This window comes from Drosophila suzukii, chromosome 2R, assembly GCF_043229965.1.
Source record: "Drosophila suzukii chromosome 2R, CBGP_Dsuzu_IsoJpt1.0, whole genome shotgun sequence".
NCBI lineage: Eukaryota > Metazoa > Arthropoda > Insecta > Diptera > Drosophilidae > Drosophila > Drosophila suzukii.
Genome location: NC_092081.1, coordinates 7,760,901 through 7,781,652, shown reverse-complemented (window position 1 = coordinate 7,781,652; position 20,752 = coordinate 7,760,901). Strand labels below are relative to the sequence as shown.

Below are 20,752 nucleotides of genomic sequence, written 5' to 3'. Positions count from 1 at the left end.
TCGGGACAGTTAATTTTGTAGTTTTATTGTCCCTCATCACAATTACTATTACTTTTAAAATGCAATTAAAACATTAGCTTTAAAATTTAAGTAATGAAAACAAGGTGTGTGTTTAAAAAGCAGGCTAACGCCAATTTCGCGGCGTTGCAATGTAAGTTCTAATGACTTGTAAGATTGGCCATTTGATAAACTAAACCTTATTTATTGGTTTATTGGATTATTAGAACCTCATCAAATGTCAACGGAGGGGGGTGGCAACTCTGGGTCCTATGTGGCGGAGTTCGAAAATATCATTCGCAATTGTTATTGTTTCCCATCGAGGGGCGAGATTTTGTTGTTGCTTTGAGCTTTTGTTTGCTCTGTTTTTATTGTTTTTGTTTTTGCGACCAAAGCGAAGCCATAATGTTCGAAATGGTAAAAATTACCGTTGCCGAGCAAGCTCTCTCTTTCGCTCCCTCTCTCTCTCACTCGTTGCAATTGTTTATGGGTGTGCGAGGGGGATGGTGGATAGTTTCCATGTGTGTGAGAGCAGCAGTGCAATGCATTTCCTACTAAAAAGCGCAAATTATATTTTGTGCACTCTCCAAACGTTTTTATGATCGGCGTTGATTTATTTTTGGCTTCCAGCATGACTTCATCACCTAGCGTGATTTTCTCACTCTCTAATTTTTGTTGTGTAAAAATTATGTGTACCTAAATATGTACCTTAATTTTTAACGGTTTTATTTCGGCTTTCGACTGGAAAATTAACATTCCTGTGCGAAATTCTACAACACACACACACATGCCAAAGCCAAATGCTCTAAGCAATACTAATTGATACGAGGAGTGGAGACACACATAAATTCTACAGATCATTTGGTACTTTTGCTATAGAAATGATAATCCCCGCATAACATCACGTCGTTTGACAATCGCTCACCTGAATTTCCATTGGAGTTTCCATTGCAACTCGGTCACGTTCTCGCTCTCTCCCCTCTCTCTCTCTCTCTCAAGAGGGGCGGCAAACACTCACAAACACCAATGTATTATTATCTATTTTGTCTCTTTTTTTTAATTGCAGTTGAACTCTAATTATAATAAATTATAGTTATGCACTCGACACGAAAATGTATTTTACATCACTCTGGTTTTTTTAGGGTTTTAGCTTTTTTTCGATATTCCACTGGAAAATTTATGTAATGCTTTTAGCTTTGTAAGTTACTAACAATTTATTTTTGTTCGATGTGGGTGGGAAACGACGAAAATTTAACGAGCGGAGCGACGACGATTTTATTCCTGAGAGTTGCCGTTTGTTAATGAAAAATCGCTGCAAAAAAGTTCGAATAAAAGTCGAAAAAAGAAATAGGCTTTGCATGTGTGTGTGTGTGTGTGTGTGAGCACGAAGTTTCTGCTTTTGTTGTTCTTTCTGCTGCATTCGAAAATCCGAAGATCGTTCGTGCGCTAGAACAAGTGAGTGCGAGCGAGAGGGAAGTGTTCGACGATACAGTTGATTGCTTTTTGCGACTGTCTGCTTGGAAAAGGGGGGAGGGGGTAAAGGAGGAGAAGGTGGAGAAAGAAGAAGAAGAAGGGGTTGTGGCAAAAGGAAGTCGCACTAAATGAAAAGGCAAAGAAAATGTTGTTTTTTTTCGGTTGGCACCTTGTACATAAGAAAATATGGTATATGGAGTTCTATTAAAAAAAAGCTTTGTTGATCGCAAAAATATGGGAAAATGTGTGGAATGCCAGGGGTCGTTTAATTTTCAGCATGTTAACCTTCAACAGTATGGGTTCTTACTACTTTGATAATAATTTAAAATTATATTCATCATTTTAATGAGTATACTAAAAAATGTTTTAACAAAAACCCAAAAACCATACCATAGATCGCCAAAACCGGTACAAAATTAAAATAATGTCAAAGTGTCGTTATAACTTTTATAGGACATTTTTTTAACAGTTAATAGGTTCAAATTGTCTTTGACAAATTATGATGGAGTGGTTTTATATAAAAAAATTTCCATTGTATCATATGAAATGTACATATGTAATTTTTTTGTGATCAAGTATGATGTTATAATTATTTTTTAATTCATGACATTACATTCATTTTAACTTACGGGGTTATTATTACTTTATTTCTACTGAAAACTAAGAAAAAACATGTTGGAATATACATATTTAATACCAATAATTATTGTCTAGCTACTGAATTTTAATTCTGAGGTTGTATTATATTTCTTTTCAAGGAACTTTAATGGTTAAAGTATTTTTAGGTAACAAAAAATTATCATAAATCCATTAAAAAATTAATAATAGCTCAATTAAATCGACTCAAACTTTCTTTTCAAAGTGGTTTTCAACAGAATAAAGTACCCAAAACAAAATGATCTCATCATGCATTTGCAGAACTTCGCAAAATAAAATTTAAATAAATTAACAGCTAATGTAGGTAATATTACTACAAATAAAAGAAATGTAATTAACGCCGAAGAACATAATTCAACAGCCACCTGTCATTATTTTTAGCGAGGCAATTAAAATTCCCGGCTGGGGAAGTAGAAAGGTGTCAAGAAGAGATTAAACTTTCAATTTATGGTTCCACTCTTTTTTTTATTTTTGCAATTTGCCATTTTGCATATCTGTTTGTTTTGCCAATTGCTACTTTCTAATAAAATCGTCAATGTACAAGCATACCTGTGAGCACACAACGCACATTCGTATAAAACTTTGCCCATTTTTTTCACCGTCTTGCATTAGCAATTGCCAAAACTTGATTTTGATGCTTAAAATATAAATGATTACTTGATTTGAGCAAATATGTGTATGAAAAAAGTCAGCACAAGACCATAATTACACAGAAAAGCAGGAACAACAATAATGCTATTGCACTTTGAAAAATATGAATATTCTGTATCTATACTTAAATAAAAGTAGGAATTGTTGATTATATTATTTTATTTTACTTTTTACTGAAATATATACAAAGAATACATCCTAAGTAGTGAAATAACAAGGGTTTTAGTAATAGTTTGAGGTATCTTTATGAACATTCTGGATCTATACTTAAATAAAAGTAAGAATTGTGGTTTATATAATTTTATTTAACTTTTTACGTAAATATACACAAAGGATAAATCATAAAAACTGAAATAACAAAGGTTTTAGTAAAAGTTTGAGGTATCATCGATCCTTTTTCTTAATATCATCATATCATATCAAAACAATAGGTTTTAAAAATGTCCTAAAAACCAGTTTAGTATGAATTTTAGGAATATTAAAATTATTTTATTTTTAAAAAACTTCTTAAAATATAAAAACCGACACCTAAAATTTGATTCAATTAATTTAAGTGGGAAAATCAATGCATAAATAGAAAAAAATATAAGAAAACATGGGAAAAATATTACCTTTATTTAGGATCAAGACCAAATAGTTTCTTACAGTGTAATTCTGTCGCCCGCGCAGCAGCTTAAAAAAGCTGCGCTCAAAGAAATTAACAATAAAAGTTGGAAATTTTTTTCAACGCTTTTTGTTTATTTTTTATGATTTTTTTTTTTGGCTCGAATGACGAAGAAAATATTCGCCAAGGGAAAGAAGAAGCAGAGGAACCAGAGTTCCAAAACTCGTTTGGCATTCGAAATTCCAGTGTGTGTGCGTGTGTGTGTGTGTGCTTTTGTATTTTTGGCAACACTTCTACGCTGCCTTTTCATTGTTGTTGTTGTTGTTGTTGTTATTCCACCTGGGCAAAGTGAAAATTTATGCCGCACCCCGCTCGAAAAAAATACAAAAAAAAAAACAAAAAATAAACGAAAAAAGTTGGAGTCCGTGATTTCACACAACGGACCAAAATTCCAATCCATTTCAAAGCCGCCAACAAATAAACAAAAGTCAATATGTAATTGAATTTTTTCCGCCGTTTCTTTTGCTCAACAATTTTCGTCGAACACATTTTTGTGGCTTTTCTTTCCACATACTTCGTTTGCCTGTTTATGTGTGTGTTGGTTGCTATTTTTGATTTCCATTATGATTTCGCGCCGCTCTTTTCACAGCTCCCAATTCCAATTCCCAATTCCAATTCCAAATCCGATTCGGGTTTTTGAGCTTCGCTTCGTTTTCATTTCGAACTCGAATCGGAATTAGCATTGCATCTCTTTTTCTACCGCTCTCGCTTACTCTCTTTCGAGCGATTTTCGCACAGAGGAAAACAATTCGAGATTATGTGTTCTATACTTAGAATTATCTTGATCAACTTAGACTTTACTAAAAATATTTGGTTAAAAATAATAGATCTTCGTAGGAAATTCTTATAAAACTGAAAATCTGCAGTATTGTCATTAAGACTTCGTTTAAAGTATTAATTAAATAAGTTTTACAAAACCCATTTAGAGTAAGCTAGATCATTTTATAATTTTTTAAAAAAAGTAGGTTAACATATTAGATCTTCTCAGGAAATTATTATAACACTAAAGTTCGGTAGTATTGTCATTTAGGCAGCATTAACATAATTAGTAGACAAGCGTTACAAAACCTATAAAATTTTTGTACAAAAATATTATACTGGAATTTTAAAAACTAAGATTTGTCATAAAATAGCATTACAAGTTGTCAAGCACCTTATGACTAACAAAGTGTTACATTTCTCAGAATCTGTGTATTAAAAATAGGATCATCATACTTTGCATACTCATAGCATAATTTACTAAAAAATCGTGGTACTCGAACTTTCTATACTTACATACATAATTAGGGTTAAGTACACAACTTTTAAAATGTGATTATTTTTTGTAGTCAATATGGTACATTATTTTTTTTAATAAAAAAAAGATTGATGCTTAAATGGTTTTATCTACAAGATCAAAATTTTTTCAACTTAGAACCTTCTTTATTTTAAAAACAATCAGTAAATCAAAAATGTTTTGAAAAATATCTGTCGTTATAAAATTAACTGTTTTTAAGATGGTTTAGTTTTTTATTTTAAGTTAAAACAAGAAAATTGAGAATCATTTTTCCGATTCAGATTTGTTTTGAGTGTATCGTTGATGGATGGCCTGTGCTTTTGAAAGAATGCTCGCTCGCAATCGGAGAAAAAACCCCATAGACCCCCTTGGTCAGCTTCCCGCTCCCGAAAAAAACTGAAGAGAACACTAAAATTGAGGCTGCCAAAAATATTTTGTTGTTAATGGAACTTTCTGGTTTTCTTTCGCTTGCAAATTTAAATTCTTTTCTTCTTTTGCTCATTACTTCTTGGGTCACTTCAAAAGAAGCAGAGAAAGAGAGAGATAAATAGAGGGAGAGAGGGAATTTGTAACAATAGCAAGTTAATCCGAGTGAAAGGAAACCAAACTCCCCCCATGAAAATATCCAACATCATCATCATCATTATCTGATTGCCAACTGCGCACATTTCCATTCCATTCCCGATCCGCCCAAGATTATCGATTTTCCAACCCTACACAAAAACCCATTAGAGAACCGGAGTGGAACGAAGCTTTCCAATACCCCTGACAACTGATGTTTCTATGATATTTTGCAGATACATTTGTATGTACAATGCGAACTGATGATGCTGATAAATATAGGGGATTATGCTGGGAAATATAACACTGTAGCTTATGAAGTAATGTGTGGGTTGGTTTTCAGAAGAAGATTCTTCTGCAATTTGAGAAAGATGTATCATGATCATACTTACATAAATATGTATAGAGTTTCTAATCAGAAAACCATTTTTTCTAACTCGAGTGCTTAATTTCGGAATATTTCGACCCACAGATAAGAAATAGGTGTTTCAGGGTTATCTTACATGAACCAGAAAACTACTTGTTTTAAATAGACTGTTTACCTACAGATAGGAGAGAAGCTTTTTTGGTGTTACCTTACCTTTCTATTATGATTTTATTTTTACATATATCATGTTATATCATGTTCATTATATTATAGATCTACAAATTTTGTAAAATAATTGACCCAAATAACTAGAATTTCACATAAAAATATGACATGCAGATAAGAATATGGGGTTTTAGGGTTATATTACATTTTCTATAAATATTTAGACATATTTCAATGAAAACCTTTTTAAAATAATGGACCTACTAAGTTTTTTGTTGAGATATCTTTACGTTAAAAACAAAGAGATCATCGTAATCAAGAAGGCAAATACGTATATATTTTTTCAGAGACTGAATAAGATTCGGAGTAGAGGAGTGGTATCTATAAATAATATAAAATGTTAAGTCCGATTAAAAAATGTATAAAGTAAATTTAAGAATAGAAGCAATTTTTTTTAAACATTAAACGAAAAGTCGCCGTTAACTCAGAATGGGTAAAATGTTTACGAATATTTTTTTGGGTGTGATACTGTATATGAAAGTTGATATCTCGTTTTTTTAGCTTCCTAGAAACTTCAGATATACATAATTGATGTCGTTCATAGAAGCACTGATTTTTGCTTGTTAGGACTACGATGTTAAGTCCACAATAGTTCAGAAAATATTATTATTTTTATAGATAGAAAAGTTTTCAAAAATAAACTAACTTATATAATACAGGCAACTGGGCCTTCGGCTATAGTTCAGAAAATATGTATATTAGTAATAGGTGTAAAAACTGTTTTGGCAAGGCATAGCAAACAAAAATTCGCTACACCCAAAATAGTCCCGAAAATAGCCAAATCCTGGGAAAGGCACTAATACCCCCTGAGTCCTCGCGGTCGCAGGGGTGGGGGGATGCCCCGAAGGGTGGGAGGGTTTGGGGGAGTTAGTTGCCATGGGAGGAGGGTGGAGGGTGGGTGGTGGACCAGTGGTCGGGTGTCTGGCAGCGACAGGCGTTACATAGCCCAGAAATCGAGCGGCAGCCAAGCATGATCCCCTCTGACCACAGTTGCAACCCTAAGGCCCTCTGCATCCCTTCCAGCGGATGTTGCCGCTTCTTCCCTTCCGCCCCCTCCTCTTTTTTACCCATTTCCTTTGGGGGGTTGCTCGGAGCAAAGAGCTTTTTTTTTCGTTGGTTGTTCTGACGCCGTCAAGGACCAAAAACCAACCCCTAAAACCCCGAAAAAGGGGGCGAACGACACAGTCAGATCACGAGCAGACGGTCGGCGGGTGGTCGGCCTCGAAATTCGGGAGGGTGCGAGGGTGGTCACCGCGTCCTCTTTCATGGGGTGGAAATGCGAACACACCAAAACAGATCCTGTCGCCAGGGGTTGGTGGTCCCATCCGTTCGCATCGTCCCCCCTTTTTATTGCCTTATTGCAAAAACCGAACTGAACTGAACTGAACTGAATGTCAGCTGCGATCTCACAGGGGACCTGGCACTTGGCACTGGGCAAAAAAAAAGAGTTGCATTCATCCCCTACCCTACACAGGGAATTAAAAATGTCCTTGAAATCGAGGAAAATGCTACAACTGCGTCTAATGCGCAGGATTAAAATGTTTATCCTATAGCTTGGAAAAATATCAACAATAAACACACGGAAATTAAAAAGGAAAAATATAATTAGCTTCATCTATTTGGTTTACTATTGAAATCATAGATATATTTTATTTTCTGGGCTATAACTAACATAAACTTGTTTATAGGGCGTTTTTTATAAGAACTATAATAACATGTGGTGATAAAGTACTTAAAAATATGTTTTTCAATATAATTACCCGGTAACAGCCATAAAACCCATAAAATAATGTGCCCAGATAGTTGGTTATTTTATACAATGATCTGGTCAGTCTTTTTTGTTAACAATGTAACATGTTTTATTAATAAAGTAAGTCATTTACATAAATTATTAATTATTTCTATAATATAAGGTACTTCAAGTTTACTGAATTATGAAAATTTACATATTTTCTTCAGTTTTTTTCCAAGGTTTTATGTTTGAATTTTTTTTAAATATACCTTCTTTATTATAAGCTGTTGTAGATTCCCTACCTAAGTAACTGCAAAGATTTTTAAAATGTTTTACATTTTTTAATGATTAGTAAAATGCTAATAATGGAAAGCTGTTTACTTAAATATTTATTCACATGTTTATAGACACATGTTCATTTAAAGGTTCCAATATTTTATGATCAATGGAGAATAATAAAAACACATGTGGTTGGGTATTCAAATAGGTTTTTGAACTCTCTTTTTCTCCCCCTTAGCTCGAAAACCGGGTGCAATGGATCCAGCTGTAGGATCCAGTTCCCCCAAGGGTTGCACTCGGGGATTTTCCCGCCCTCCCCACAGAACACAAAAAAAACCCAACAGCTGCCGGGATCAGGATCGGGGAGAAACCACCCCTAGCTAAATATACTATATATGTATGGACATTATGCACACGATCGTTGCACGCTTCCCTGATCAACTTGATCGATCAATTCTATTCCACCCTTGGCCACACGAACACACAGATACTCACCCATACCAAAGCAATGGGGTCGCCACTCAACTCCATTAAATTCAATTGACAAAAGGAAATGAACATGAGCATGCAAAAAACAAAAAACAAAAAAACACAAAAAACAAATGCATGTGCCACATACTCTATACTCAGTACATATAGTATACCATACCATACACGAAAAACAGATTAATGGAGGAACCGAACACAATGGGTAGGGGCGCATAAAATGGGAAAATTCAAGGTACTTTCGGGGGGAGGTTGGTTTTGGATCGGTGTTGCGGGGCAGCGGGACCCAAAACGCCGCACATCTGCTCTTGTCGGCTATAAAAATGCTCTCGGTTTCTCGGTTCTCGATGGATGGACTTCGGTTCGGTTGGGTCTACTATATGGATATGGTCTTGTGGGTTTCGGTTCTATACTATACACAAATTGTGGCCATGTTGCCACTGCCTTTGCATTTACAATTTGCATTCGCATGTGAATTTTATCAGGGGGAGCGAAAACATACAGCAGCAAATACTCTGTGAAGGGGGAAAAACCAGACGAATCTGATCCCAACATTGATCGATTGCGAGATACCTTTAATATCCAATTGCAAAAGGTCCGTTCCGGAATTTTATGAAATTCTAAACAATCAAATGAAACGAACCGATAATGCTATCAAAAACTTTGGCTATTTTTGAAAAATTTAAACATTTGTTTTCTATTTTCTGCAGTTTATATGTACTTAAAAAAATATACATCGGGATATTACTATAATAAAATCATATTTATCTCGAGATATTCATATATAATGTTTTAAAAGTATTAATTTCAGAAAACGGGTTTAAAAGGTGGTTTTTAATAATAAAAATATATTTTTTTTACTTTAGAAGGTACGTATATGAAAGGTATAACTTGATACAACATAATGGTATTTTCAAGTACGATTCGATAAATATATTTCCAAAATTTTCTTAAAAAATAGGTCGGAAGAATGGTTTTCCATTTTAAGGATCAGAAGTGAGTATCTTTGAAGTACTTTTCAGAGGTAAAAAGTGAGTATCTTTGAGGTACTTTTCAGAGGTAAAAGCCTTTGTTACAGATATACATTTGTTTGTATATATTCCTTAACTAAACAGGATGATAATGGATTAAATATCCTATAAACAAAGCTCAATCAGCTAATGCTTTTCCAATATATGCGATAAAAATGTTTGGAAAATACACTGAAAAAAGTATTCGCCTTAATTTTGGAAATATGGATTCAATGTCAAATTTTTTAATAAAAAAAAGATTGTATTTCTAGTAGAGTAAAGTCACAAAAATAAAAAAAATTCTGAACTCAAACAAAAAGTTTTTAAAATGCTGTTTGAATTCTATGTCGAGTGTAGCTTCGCCAAGAGATAAACCTTGCCGAATGGAGTTTTTTTGTAAACTAAACCCTATAAACAACCAGTATTATTGAAATGTTATGAAAAAATGGTAATTCTATCCAACACATGAAAGATCATTCAATTAGGGTTTTGGATTATTGCTTAAAAGGAAACTGATGATCGAAGTTGACAGTCTTTTTGTCGTTCAAAAAATGACTTACCCCGAAATACGTAGATTCTTCTATTGACTGGTATACCCTATGAAGATGTTATATGCCGGAGGTCTTGGGAACGCGACTCCTTCAAGGTTAGCCCTAGTTTTTTGACCCATGGTGTAGAGTTGGCTTCCCACGCATTTTGCTCACTTCCTTTTGCATTTTCTTCGTCGGTTTTCGCAGGAGTGTGTGTGTGTGTGTGTGTTGTGCATGTAAATGAGTTTCGAGCACAACGAAAATAAACATTTTTTGTTCTTGCACTTTTTGTTTTCCCCGTGCAATTTCATGGGCTAAAATTAAACGCGAAAAAAAGGAATTTTTATGGAACAGCTGTATTCGCCATTCTGTGGAAGCGAAGTGGGGGAAGGGGAAAGAGAAAAAAAAGGGAAGATGGAGGTGGAAAAACAAGGTAAAAACCCAACATACCCATGCACTCCATCAGTGACTCACATATCTGAATTTTAACTTGGTTAATTCGATAAAAGCGTTTTGGAAAATCAAGTTAATTGGTTTTTAACCCTTTTCGATGTTACACTATTCATATATTGTATGTACTAAAATATCTTCATTAAAACTTCTTATAAAAGCGTTTAGGGAAATCAAGTTAATTGGATTTTAAGCCTTTCCAATTTGTACACATAAAGTTACCCTATTTATATTTTATATACTTAAATATCGTCATTAAAACATTAAAATAAACTAAGAAATAAAGTATATAAATTAAAATTGCCGGTTTTAAAATATAATATAATATAATATATGCCATGTAAAACTTTAATCTTTCATCTAGGGTTAATAATTATCTGGCTAAACATCTGGAGATCTCCAAAACTTTTCGGCATATAACAACTTTGCCTTTGAGGTGATTGAGGTGCGGCCCAAATTTTCACTTTACCACAGCTTCAGTAATGGAAAAAAAATGTTGGCCAAAAAAAAAACAACAGAAAACCAAAGCCAAACAAGTTTTTGGGTTTTTCGATCTTTAGCTTGAGCACCATCTTCATATTTTCATGATCTCAGCTAATATTTTCTTCACATTCTATAATGTAGAAAAGCCATTTTCCGTAGGCAAACAATAGATGTTGATAATATAATGCAAATATATCATATCATATCATATTATTTAATATCAGTTGTTGATCATAGATACTTATATTTAAATCATGTATTTGATTAAAAAAAATGGATTTGAGTGGAGAAAAAGTCCTCTACACCCACTAAAATTGATCACATTCTTAAAATGTTAATAATATGATATGACACCAACAATAAATGTTTAAAGATATCATCATCACAAAGAAATTATTTTGCCCGTGCAATTTTGATGTCAGTTAATTATTTAAAGCTCAGATTTCTTCGGGCCGTTAATAATGTGCAGAATTTTAAGATGCGCAATTATAGTTTCCAAATTATGACTGTTGCGGCTGCGGGTTTTTGATGAAACACAGTTATCGTAAGCACTTATTTTCGTACACGCTGAAAATCAAGTTTTTGCAATTGTTATGGCAACAAAGAAACACCAAACAAAACAAAAAAAAACCCCGCGAATAAAAGTTAATTACATATAAAAAAGATTTATACACACATAGAAAGTTGCATGCAAAAAACAAAAAGAAAGACAATGTTTAAAAATTATTTTGATGTTGAGCTTTTGACGATCCCGTGATGCGGTACGGTACACAAACATATGTACATATACTGTGGAGATTAGATAACTTGAACTTGTAGTCTGGAAAAACTCTATAAATTGTAAGTTAATGATTTGCTACACAGAGAAAATTCTGACGTTCTCATCTGACTTTAAAACGTTCTTAAAAATAGAACAACATATTTGAAGTTGAAAATGTTTTTATTCTGCTCGAATCAAATGGAATTGGGGGTATTTATATTGTATATCTTAACAAATAAACTATTAGTACATTCAGTTGTGTATACTTATCAAAAAGTTGTTAAATAAACTCAATTTAACTTTTCTCTTCTCACCATTCGTTCTAATATTGAGAACATTGATACCATAATGAACTTAGACGGTTTTTAAGAACGAATGTACTCAATTCAAGAACATTGTACTTGAATAATTCTCTCTGTGTATATCTAAGATATTGAGAACATTGATACCAAAATGAACTTAGACGGTTTTTAATGAACGAATGTTCTCAATTCAAGAACAATGTACTTGAATAATTCTCTCTGTGTATATCTAAGATATTGAGAACATTGATACCAAAATGAACTTAGACGGTTTTTAATGAACGAATGTTCTCAATTCAAGAACAATGTACTTGAATAATTCTCTCTGTGTATATATGATATTTTTTATAAACAATATGGTATTTGCAATATACCAAGTTAAGATTCTGAAAGATCATTTTCCAGAACTAGGTATTTTGAAATTTAATTTTTTTGACATTGTATTTTATTATAATCACTTCTCTGCTTGAAATATTATTTATCATTTTTAAATTTAAGAACTGGAAATAACACTATTATCTATGTGTGGGGAAATTACTTGATTATGTTTCTTGTCATGGATAACAAAGATTACAAATCAGAAACTTGGATCTTAGGGAGTTTTGGTTAGGGGAGTTCGACTGTCGTCTGGACCTGTGAGTGTGCGTTGGGTGTTTTTGTACGTTTATGGAGATGGGTGTGGGCGCCTCACCGATTTTGCCCCGAGGGCGCATCAGCGAAAAAGTAATGCTTTGAAATGGAATACACGGACAGACAATAAAGTAAATTTCACGTTGTCATGTCGGCCCACAAAACCAACGACAGCAACAACAACAAAGAGATATAGGAACAGCAAAATGGTGAAACCCTAAACAGAAAAAAAAAACTAAGTTTATTTCGGTTCGTTACAATGCGACGATGATGATGATGTTGATGATGTTGATCCCCGAAGCCGAAACAATTTCCACCCCAAAAAGTGGGCATTTTCAGGCGGGGGATTTTCTTTTTTTTTTTAGAGGGTGGGAGGGAACATCGATTGAGGTAAATAGAGCTTCAGGGACAAAGTGCAGAAAACTACCCTAAAAATAATGTTAAATGAGAGGCGTACGCAATACCGTTATTCCACCTATTCCAGGCAACAACAAAAAGTGAGCCCCAGATCGAAGGGTGCGAGCGAGCTCTCTCTTTTTCATGCTCCCTCCCTCTCTCACTCCTCCGGCTCTCTTTTTCGGGGGGAGTGGGAGAGAGCACGAGATCCACACGAGCCAAAATCGTGCCAGAGAGGAGAGGTGCGAGAGAGAAAAAGCACTCGAGGGGGTGAAAAAGAGAGCACCTGACGAACAAAAGAGAGCCAGTCAACGCAAAAGCGCCACGAAGTATGCTTCAGTTTTTTTCTCTCATTTTCACCTTCTGCTTTGTCTTGTCTTTACTTTCCACTTGTGTTGCCAAGCGAGCTTTTCCTTGAAGGAGGAGAGCCAAGAAAATAATGATGAAGGTGAAGTGATGAGAGTGGAAAAGCGGGATGGGGATTAGCATTAGCTCATAACCTAAATTTAGCAATTGGGAGGCTCAATTACCTTCCAATTATTATGAGTTAGATTAATTTCACTTAATTTATTTAAGAACTACAACTTTAACAAGCTTAAAATGTTAATAATTTTAGTATTTTTATTTAGAAACCCATTACTTTGATCAATTTATGTATATACTAAAATTAGTCTTACAATAAATGGTGACTTTTCCCCATTTTCAATTTCAGAATTTAAGTTGTGCTATAATATATTTTATATTTTGTATGTAAAAATATGTTTTTTAATTCAGTTAATGCTAATCTTAAGCCTGAAAAAGGTAGTTAATAAGAAATAATTTATAAAAGTATGATAACACATTTTTTATTAAAATTATAAATTTGATAATAAGGTAAGGATATAAAAAAATATAAAAACACTGTCCCTTTATAATATCATTTACTTGTTAAGTATTTTTATATTTGATAAATGTATTTATTTATATTTAAAACCCAATATAATCGTGCGTGCTATAATCTCAATGCTATTACTGTGATCATTACTGTTTGAAGCAAACACGGGTAAAAAGGAGACTTTCATCTTCCTCATAAACTAACTTTTAAGCACTGGTAATTTGTAGCCGCAATTAAATTGAACTGTCAATTAAATTTAAAGTGCAAGCTTTTGGGCAACTCTTTAACTTAGTTTAAGCATTATGTCATAGTCAAGGTAAAAAAAGTGATATGAAAAGGGGAACGGTGACACATCCTACGAAGTGTAACCTTGGAATTTATGGATTTTAATTAGTAGTTAAGTTTTTTTTTTTAGTACTTTTTATGATGCATTAAACTAGTTGGCTGTTGCTTAGTCATGTAATCAATGTTTAAAGCAAGGTTGAAAATAATATATATATATTTTTAATAACTTATTATATATGATCTAAATTACCAAATTAAAGTTAATCTTGAAATAAGTTTCCCAATTTTATTTATTTTATTATAAGGTAATAATATATTTTATTGTACGCATTCCGTATCAGTTATGATATAAACAAAAATGGTATTATTAGATTTTTCAACCAACACAGCATTGAATAAATAATTAATTGAGACGTCGATTTTGTAGGAGTGCCTTCCTCAACAGTAGAGCTTTACTATTTAGAGAGCATTATATATGGAAAAGCTTCTAATATCCGAACTATCTGCATTGAGTTTCAAGTGCTTCAATTACTTATTAATGGATCGATTGGGGATCATAGATATAAGCAGCTGCTTTAGTTGAATGTCAATGCATTTTATGACACGTTAAAGGGCGGTGCAGTTTGCAAAAAAAATGGAAAAAAAATTGCAACACCTGTCGCAATAGCTATGTACTTAGACCCACATACATACATATAGTATGCACATATGCACGTGGATAATTCTAGAGGCTAGCTCTCTACCTTTGAGTTAGTTTTCAGGTGGTGTGCGGTTGTGTGTGGGCATCCATTGAAGGGCTTCGCTGCGAAAATAAAACACGTCAACAAAAACTGCAACCAGAATTGAGATAGCTAATGTCAGTAAAAGCTAACAACTGTGGTGACATTTATAGGCCCTGAGACAGCCCCTCAAAAACCTGAAGTCTCAATAAGGTATTGCTTGATTACTACCCTTCGGATGACCTAATCATAATTTTAATTAGGTAATCTTTTTGCAGTACAAATTATTATAAATAAATTAATGTATTTGAAATATTTGTAATTCCTTATAATCCTTATTTTAATTAATATTCCTTTTACCATTTATTTTAATAGAAATAAATAAATATATTTGGCATATGTTGTATTTATGTTTCCTTTTACATTTTCTATCGGATTCCAATAAATATCATTTTAAATAAATCTTCTTTATCTTCAAAGTATAAAAATAAATTCACTGGTTTTTTTTTGGGCAACTCCATTCCAAAGACTTTTTTGAAAAAGCTGTTTATTAAATATTGAATATGTGTTGTTAAAAATATTTGATTATGGTTTTCATTTTAGGAAAACAACGGTTTTTTTAAACCAACAGATCAGAAAAATGTTATCATTTACAATCTTCATTAAAATATACATTTTGCTTGCAAATTCAAAGCTGTAACATTTGTATTCTAGTCTCTTTTAGGCCTAATCATCATTTCAGAAAACGGCAATGAGATCGACCAGTCATGATTTTGAATGGTTCCCCAATGAATTCCGTAGATCTCTCCTATACTGCGTTGTCCATTCTTATAGAACTTTCCGTTGAGCATACTGTAATTTTGAGTAATTTTATAAAAAGTTTTAAAATATTTTTTTATAATAAGTACTTACCAGTCTGAACATTTATAGTACCACCAGCCACCACCGTGAGTTTTGGAGCATCTTTTATTATTCTTATCGCTTGTGCTGAACCTAAGTGGCAATGGTCCCGTTAGAGAAAATGAATCACCGGCTGTACCTGAATATTTTCCAAGAGACTTCAGCTCAAAAGATTCTTTTTCGTTGCCAATTTGGAAATTATCGTAATGAGCAAAGTAAGCAGTTCCATTTGTCGTCTTCAGTTTAATCAAAAGTTCATGTTGTCGTGAGTGAGTCATGGCATGTATTATATCTAGACCAATAAAAAATTCTCCCTTTGCATCGCCGAATCCCTTTTTATAATCTGCCCAGTTTCGGTCGAAATTTTCGGAGCCGTCAAAGCGTTTTTGAATAGTAAACCAAGTTTTTTCCTCATCTTCAGCATCAATTTTTTCCAGCATATAGGATATACGTTTTTTTAGACTTTCGATTTCTTCAGTCTTTGCATTTAATTCGGAATTTTTGGTTTCGATTATACCTTCCAACTCATTAATATTTTTTGTCAAAGTGTTTATTTCATTAGCTTGCTCTTGATTTAATACATTTTGACGATCAATTTCTTCATTTCTGGCATTGTTAAAATTGTTGTTGTCGTTAATTTGATTAAGTAAATCCTGAATAGTTTCGTTCATTTTATTTACCTCTATCTCTGTATTCTCGAGAATTTGTTTTTGGTTCATAATATGCATCAGTTGATCATTTAATCGTTTAGTCTGATCACTGATTTGGGCATCTTTATTTTCTATTTGATCTTGTGCAATTCTTAGTTCTTCTTGTTTCTCCTTGATTTTTTCATTCAAAATATTTATGAACTCTTCTTCATCTTTGATATAACTTAGCAAATTATGAATAGCTTCTGTTGTAAAAAGGGACGATTGCTTTAACTTTTTATAGTCAAAAGAACCATCTTCTTGAGTTTCAGCCTCTGTTAAATTTTTAACTTCCTCTGCTTCTGCACCGCCAAAAAATATCAGCTTAAAAAGCAAAACTGCCAGAAAAATTATAAAAGTGCACTTCATTATTTTTAACCTCTGTCCACTCTGATCGCAACGTTACTGAACTTTGGGCATAAATATACCCAGAATTTATAGGCGAAATTCGACTGATAAAAGTAAACATATTTAATGCCTTATCCAAAAAATATTAAAAAACAAAAATCCAAAAAAAAAGTATTACTCATTATTACAAAACAGATAATTACGCATTATTTTAAGTCTAAATATATTAAAAAAAGTATTTGGTTTTAATTACTGATTATTATCAGGAATTAGTCAGGGTCTACTTAGAAATATATTTTTTTATACTTAAAAAAAACGTATCAAAAAAATTGTGTTTTTTTCATTTTTTTGCACTCAAAAGTATGCAACATTTGAGCACTAGTTAAACAAACCAGTTCTAAACTTAAGGAGGTCGGTTTCGCCCCACCTCCATTGTACTGCGATTTTTTTTAATAAAACATAGGATTAAGAAAATGTTCATGGATTTTTTTTTGCGTAGCAAAAAGTGTTTTAAAACTTAAGTTTCACAAAGCTCAAAATATATAGTTCATAAAATTAGAAAAAAAAAAAATAAAAAATTCTATACAATTTGATAACTCAAAGGATAATAAAAATAATAGATATTGATGTATATAGGTAATGCACAGCTCATTACTTTGTCAACATTTTCTTGTTGCTTAAAAATTTGGAATTTGGTATGCTTTATCCAAATAATATTAAAAAATAAAAGTTAAAAAAAAAATTCTTACTCATTATAAAGGAATAGATAATTACTTATTATTTAAAGTCTAAAAATATTTAAAAAAAAGTATTTAGTTTTAAGTACTGATTAGTCTAAGGAATTAGTCAGAGTCTACTTAGAAACTAATTTTTGTATAAAAAAACAAAAACTTATAAAAAAATGGAGTTTTTTTTCAATTTTTCACTAAAAAATATGCAACATTTTAGCATTTTTTAAACAAAACGGTTTTAAACTTAAGGATGTCGGACTCGCCCCTCCCCCACTGATTCTGCGAAATTTTTTAATAGAACATATATTTAGGATTAAGCAACTGTTAATTGACTTTTTAAACTTAAGTTTCACAAAGCTCAAAATATATAGTTCATAAAATTAGAAAATTAATCAACTGTTTCTATACCATTTGATAACTCAAAAGGTAATACAAATATTAGATATAGATGTAAATAGATCATTACTTTCTCAACATTTCTTTGTTGCTTTATTTATTTACTAAAACCTACAATTATATGATAAAAAAAAATATTTTTCTTTAGTAATTCGGAATTTATATATAGAATTCTATAGAACTTATCACTTTGGTCTCAAAATCTATAAATTTCCGGACAAAAGGAACTATATTGGGATTACCATATAAAAAAAAAATTTTTTAACTTAAAAAAAAATTTTGATAGGTAAGCTATAAAAGGTGCTATGATTTTGGCCGCCACTGTGCTTACACACGAACTTTATATCAACGCGTGTGTGCATAAGTTGGTATGTAAAAAAAGTTCTAGGGCAGGTTATAGTTTTTACTCTTATTTCTTTTTATTTTTGCAAAAACCTCTAAAGTGAACATTAGATAATGAGCGGTGGAGAGGCCGGGAAAGAGATAGGGATACCAAAGAGAAAGAGAGAGAGAGAGAGAGAGGGAAAGAAAGAGAGAGCTCGACTGATAAATCTAATGTTTGTCATGTGAAGCGAACCGCTTTTCAGGGCCTTGCAATTTTTATGCACTTATGACATGAGATTGCTTTGCACACACTCATAAAAGCTTTTTGACTCCCTCTCCGCACTCTCTCCCCGCCCTCTCTCTCTCTCTCGCTCTCTTCTTAGGGGGTGGCGGAGGGGGGTGGGTGCATGCGCACCATTCAAGAAATGCATTGCACTTGTCGCCCAACACGCGCACTAATACACACGCAAAAACACATTTTCAGCCCACAGACTTACATAAACTTTTCCATAGAAAAAAACAAAAACAAAACCAACAACAACAAAAAATAATGTATAAACCTTCCAAATGACGTCAATCGCTCTGTAAATTGTGGCTTTTGTTAACTGGTTGCTGTTGTTATTGTTGTTTTTGTGGTTGTTGTTGCCTTTCCATGCCAAAAACAGAAGTTTTTCGGCTTTTCGAGTGGGTTGTGTGTGTGTTAGTGTGTGTGTTTGCTCATCGGCATTTTTGGGAACCCAGTTTGTGGATCATCGACTGTGAAATCAGCGCTATTTATGAATTTTCGCTCCATCGATCTTTCCCCAGTTCCCATTTTCCCCAATCAAATGTTGCAAAACTCTAGAAATGAATAATATTTAAAATCTTACGTTGATTTTTAGAACCTGCTTTGGTACCTGTAACCCAAAATACTTTTTCTTATAATATAGTTTTTTAATAACCTAAGGTTTCGCAATATGTTAAGATATAAAAGTATCATACATTTATTATTTAACATTAACATTTTTGGGAACCCAGTTCCATCGATCGATCCCCAATCTCCCATTTTCCCCAATCAAATGTTGCAAAACTCTAGAAATGAATAATATTTAAACTCTAACTTTGATATTTAGTAGAACTAGTTTCATTTTTTTTTTTTATTTACCCTTATTATAATATTTCTTATAATATAAATTCTTAGTAAATATTTAATAAACTTAACTTAAAGTTCCCAAAATATGTAAAGATATGAAAATAACTTAAGTTATTTAACGTTAACATTTTTGGAAACCAAGTTTGTGGATCATGGACTCTGAAATCAGCGCTATTTATGTATGTTCGATCCATCGATCTTTCCCTAGCTCCTAACTTCCCCAGTCAAATGTTGCGAAACTCTAGAAATACATCTATACTATTAAAATACTAATACTGATTTTTGGAATTAGTGTATAATAATGAAATTTACTGCATTATACTTACCTGTGCTATGATATCTGGAACTCAAAGTATCCTGAAAATAAAACTTCTGATAATATAATTCCTTAAAAAATACAAAACTTACTTTATTTAAAGTAAAGAAACAAACCCCTTTTAATCCCAACTTTGATTTTTGGAACTAGTAATGGTATTTTATAAACCATTATTATTATATGTTAAATAATAATAACAATAATAATAAAACATTTTAATACAATATTTAACAAAATATGTAGCTGTATTTTTGTGTTAAAAATAATTAATTTCAAATATTTTTATTTTTAGATAAAGCTATTATAATATTTACTTAGTACGTCAAATGTACTACATTCCAGATTTATTATTCACATATCTTTGCTTCTGTCAAATGGATTATTTTTTAAATCGTTTTGAGACCATAAAGAAAATTTTACATGCCAAAGATTAATTTAGAAAATCTAAGTCCACATTATAAATATTTAATTTTCCAAAATATACTAATATCATTTTTTTGGGTTTTGGAGCTTTGATATTTATAAAGATTTCCCTGGTTGGATTTAGAACTGCTGGCGCCACCTGTGGGCCGCACTTGGCTTTTTTCGAAAAGCGGAGCAGAAGGGCAGAAAAGTAGAAAAGCTGACCTTAATATGCATTAATTGTTGCAGCTCACTCTCATTTTCCTGGCTCTCCCATGTCTCTCTATCTCTCTCTCTTGCCCCCTTTCTCTCTTCTGCCTAATTGTTCTCTTCCCTCCCTACACCCCCCTTCCTCTTCCTCTTCCTCTCCCCATCCCTTTCCATTTTCCATTTACGTGCTTTATGCTTTTTTTGGAGCAGCGCGCTGCTTCCATTTCCATTTCGATCCCAATTGTTGTTGTTTTTTTTTGTTGGTGTGGGGGATCTTTTGTTTTGTTTGTTTGTCCTTCCCATATTATGTGAGTGTGCATGTGTGTGTTTTAGAGATGGAAGTGGAAAGTCCAATTGGAATTGGGGGAACTGTTAAATCAATAACGATTAACTTGGGTTTTAGTTTTGGGGAGAAGAAGAGGATTTCCACTTTATAAGGACTCTATATTCAAGCAAAAAAACGAAGCTTTTAATGAGTTCTTTACTTTGGAAGAAAG

At 32.7% G+C, this 20,752-nt stretch overlaps 1 protein-coding gene across 1 annotated transcript in view; it reads right to left on the bottom strand.

Annotated features, from left to right (window-relative positions):
• The window catches only part of lola (longitudinals lacking), a 64,775-nt gene extending 63,477 nt beyond the window's left edge, over positions 1-1,298 (bottom strand). The window contains exon 1 of the mRNA XM_017072076.4: positions 923-1,298. The gene's annotated coding sequence lies outside the window, so the exon portion shown is untranslated. The remainder of the gene's footprint in view (positions 1-922) is intronic.
• Between the last annotated feature and the right edge of the window lie 19,454 nt (positions 1,299-20,752).